At 36.2% G+C, this 4,396-nt stretch overlaps 1 non-coding gene across 1 annotated transcript; it reads left to right on the top strand.

Annotated features, from left to right (window-relative positions):
* The first annotated feature begins 2,204 nt into the window (after positions 1–2,204).
* LOC140852293 (small nucleolar RNA R71) lies at positions 2,205–2,311 on the top strand. Its single transcript, XR_012135195.1, has one exon. It is a non-coding gene; the product is annotated as a small nucleolar RNA R71 (small nucleolar RNA).
* The last annotated feature ends 2,085 nt before the right edge of the window (positions 2,312–4,396 follow it).

Genomic DNA, 4,396 nt, shown 5'->3' with positions numbered 1-4,396 from the left:
GAACTGGGCTTACCCAAGAGCTATCAGAAATAAGATAAATTATTCTACTATCTAGGAGTTTCAGAATCTCCTTTTTAACTACATCCTTCATAGCTAGATTAAGCCTTCTTTGGGCTTCTCTTGTTGGTTTAGCCTCTTCCTCTAAGTATATTCTATGTTGAACTATAGAAGGGCTTATTCCTTTGATATCTGCTATGGTCCAACCTATTGCTTCTTGATTTGCTTTTAGAACTGACACTAACTCCTCCTCTTGCTTGGGATCTAGGTCTGATGCAATAATTTCAGGCAAAGTTTCTTTGGGTCCTAGATATGCATACTTGAGATGTTCTGGGAGGGGTTTCAGTTCTAAAATGGGTGCTTCCTCTACCGATGGTTTAGGTGATGATTTCACCATCTCAATGATTGGTTCAGTAGGAAGTGTCGATTCCTGATTAATCTGATTTTCTTTAAATATTTCATTGATATCCTCAGACTCATGGATTAACCAGGGGTTAGACTCTAGGTCGACTTCATCATCACTAATGTCAATGGATTCATAAATACCATCTTGGACTACATTGACATCAGCATGAGAAGAGGATTCCTGTTCTAAGTTAAAAATATTAAGCTCAATGGTCATATTCCCAAAGGATAACTTCATTAGACCATTTCGACAATTGATTTCAGCATTGGCCGTAGCTAAGAATGGTCTTCCTAAAATGATAGGTATATGTCCTTTAGGATTCACAACTGGCTCAGTCTCTAAAATAATAAAATCTATAGGGAAAATGAAATTTTCAACCTTTATCAGAACATCCTCGACCATTCTCTTAGGGATCCTGAGAGATCTATCGGCTAACTGTAATGTGATCCCAGTAGGTTGAAGTTTTTCTAATCCTAGTTGCTCATACACTGAATATGGAAGGATATTCACACTAGCTCCTAGATCTAGCAAGGCCTTTTTTATATTGGTTTCTCCAATAACATAAGAAATTGTTGGAGCTCCAGGGTCCTTATATTTAATTGGCACATGGCTAGATAGGTATGAACTGACACTTGCAGCCAAAAATGCTTTCTTTGGTACATTAGTGGTCCTTTTCCTAGTGCAAAGATCTTTTAAAAATTTGGCATAAGTTGGAACCTGATGGATTATATCTAAAAGAGGAATATTAACTTGGACTTGTTTAAATACCTCTAAAATTTTGTCTAAATATTCAGATTTATTAGATTTCAGTCTGTTTGGAAAAGGAGCTCTAGGACTTTTAAGTACTGGACTAGGTGAATTTTCAGTTTCTGGTGCTTGAGGTTGAAAGGTAGTAGTTTTAGAAGGTGACTCGGCAGATGAGTCCTCTATATCATCAAGTGCAACTACCTTATTGTCTATTTATTTTCCCGATCTTAAGGTATGAATGGCATTTACACCATTAACTTGGTTTCCTTGTTGGGGTCGTGGACCATTTTGGTTCCTAGGATTTGGCTCAGGTTGGCTAGGTAACCTACATGTTCTCGTTCACTAATGGTCGAAGCCAGCTGACTTACTTGCATTTCCAGACGGGCTATAGCTTGGGTGTTATTATTTATGAATTGATCCGTGGTTTGCATAAAGCTGGTATGTGTCTTCATCATGGCTTCTAGGCTTTTCTCTAAAGAGGTAATTTTCTTGTCATTATCATGGAAGCCTGACGGGTTGTTCATCACTGGGTTGGACCTTAGATTTTGCTGATTGAAATTTGGATTGCCTACATTAGGATTCTGGCCATGAGAAATTCGGGTGATTCCTCCAACCTGGGTTATATGTGGGTGCATAAGGATTGTTCAATGGTCCTTGATAGGTGGCATTCACCTGTGCACACTCATTCGAGTAGGAACATTCTTCTAAGACATGGTCTGGTGCATTGCACCCTTTACACATGGGTGCAGATATTTGATTTACATTGGCTGGTCTCTGTAATTCTAAGACTTCCAATCTACGTGTTAAGGTTGCAATCTTGGCCTCTGATGCTAGGGTTGGTTGAATTTGATGCATTCCTCTTCTTGAAGGTGTAGCTTTATCAGGTTCCCTAGTTGTTTCCCACTGTAAATTTTTCTCGGCTAGGTCTTCTAAAAATTGCCAAGCTTCAGTAGTTTCTTTGTCCATAAATTGGCCTTGGCACATGGACTCTAGCATGGTTCTTGAGTTTGAATCTAACCCCTCATAGATGATCTGGCATAGTCTCCAAGTTTCTATTCCATGGTGTGGGCATTGGGTCAAAAGATTCTTGAAACGATCAAAGTACTTCCAAAATGATTCACCAGCTAGTTGGTAAAATTGATTTATTTCATTCTTAATCCTAGCTGTTTTATGATGGGGAAAATACTTTTTCAAAAATGTTCTCACAAAGCCCTCCCAGGTAGTGACAGAATGGTTTGGCAGACTATAAAGCCACTTCTTAGCATTATCCTTAAGGGCAAAGTTGATTAATCTAAGTTTGACCTCATCCTCTGTTAATTGCAGTTTCATGGTTGCACATACCTCCTCAAATTCTCTAATAAATATATAAGCATCCTCTAATCCTGTGAATTTTGGAAGCATATTTATGATTTGAGGTTTGATTTCAAAATTGTTAGCTGTGGGTTGTGGCAACCTGATACAAGATGGTTGGATGGAGCCAACTGGATAACACAAATCCTTAAGGGTCATGGGTTGGATTGGTTCAGCCATTGGAACAACAGAAATTGACTCAATTCTAACTAGACGACCCGACACTCTTCTCCACACACGAGGTGTACGGTTCTCGATGTTTATATAATTTTTTTTATAAAAATTTTTATGTATAAGAAAAAGAAAGAAAAGAGAAAAAGTTCTAAAGAAAAGATCCTAAGGAGTCCTAAATCTAAAGAAAAGTAATCAAATTAATTTAAATTTTAATAATTTTTTTTATTTTTCAAACAAGTGAAACAATAAATTAAACTCAATCTATCCTAGGGTTAACCTAAATCTAGACAGCTCCTAACTGTTCCAAAATGACCCTTCAAGCCTTCCAAGTGGAGATTGATCAACTAGTTAGCCAGGTAAGTATAAGAGGTGGGAGGTTCACTCATCGTTGCCTTTCTAGACACCAAACGAGTTGGCCAGGCCAGCAACTGAACCAATTTAACAAACCACCCTCAGGGACTTGCCTAGACACCAACTAATCAAACAACTCAAACTTGGTAGAACTCTTAGGGTTCCTTGTCCTATTGAGCTCGAATTTCTTAAGGTTGACGTCTAATTGATTTTAAGATTAAAGGTCTAGATAATGCAATATGATGGAGATAGTTTTTGGGCTAAGGAAGAGTAATGAAATCCCCACCTTATCTTGTTAATGGGCTGATGCCCTTAGATTAATTATGAAAATGCAAATGCAAATAAACAAGATGATCAAGAATGTAAAAGATTTTAATTTAGAATTTTTTTTTTATTTTGATATTTTACTTCACGATTATGAAATGTCTTTTGTTTTGTTTTATTTTTGTTTTATTTTTTTTTTGTGATTAAGTAAATTCAAATGATTAGGTCTAAAAGGAAAAGTAATTAACTAAAAATAATAAAAGAAAAATTAGAAGCATACCTGAGTTTTCTAGCAATCACCAACTAAATCTAGAAACCTAAAGGAAAAAGAAAGAGAGTTATAAAGCATGAAGAACAAATATTTGAAAACAATTTAAAACGCCAAATCCCCGGTAACGGTGCCAAAAACTTGATGTGCAAATCTTAAAATTTGTAAATAAAATCGCAAGCGCACAGTGTGCAGAGTAGCACGACCAGCGAGTATGGGTCGATCCCACAGAGACTTGGTTTAAAAATGATTTTCAAATCTATGCTCAAGCGAGCTTTAACGAAAATCGAAAATCGAAAGTTGTTTGCTAAAGACAATAAGACTAAGGATCTAGGGTTTTTGAATCCACTAGATCTAGATTAGGGAATTCTACATAAAATTTTTCTTATTGATCCTAACGACTACTCCTCTTGTCTTTTCCAAGCATAGATTATGAAGGGACTAAGGCCCAACGATAACCCATCAAAATTCTTTACAGGAGAGTAGTAACTAGGATCCCTTAGGGTTTTCTCCTCCTATGCACTGAATCAAGCATGAACTATGAAGGGACTCTGACCCAACTGTAGTTCATCAAAAATTTTTGGCAAAAGAGGAAGAAAAAGAAATCCTAAGAAAAAGAAAGAACCCTATGTAAAATCCCTACTCATGATCTAGCTTTATCGCAAACCCTAGAAGGGATGCTTAGCTAGACATGATCTAAATCTACTTGCAAAATTTAAATGCAGAAAAATAAACTATCATAATTTCATAAATTAAACTATCCTAATTGCATAAATTTAAACTGCATAATTTAAACTAACCTAATTGCATAAAATTAAATTGCATAAATTAAACTATCC

This window comes from Elaeis guineensis, chromosome 10 (assembly GCF_000442705.2).
Source record: "Elaeis guineensis isolate ETL-2024a chromosome 10, EG11, whole genome shotgun sequence".
In the NCBI taxonomy this organism is placed as follows: Eukaryota; Viridiplantae; Streptophyta; class Magnoliopsida; order Arecales; family Arecaceae; genus Elaeis; species Elaeis guineensis.
This window is presented reverse-complemented; position numbering and strand designations above follow the sequence as displayed.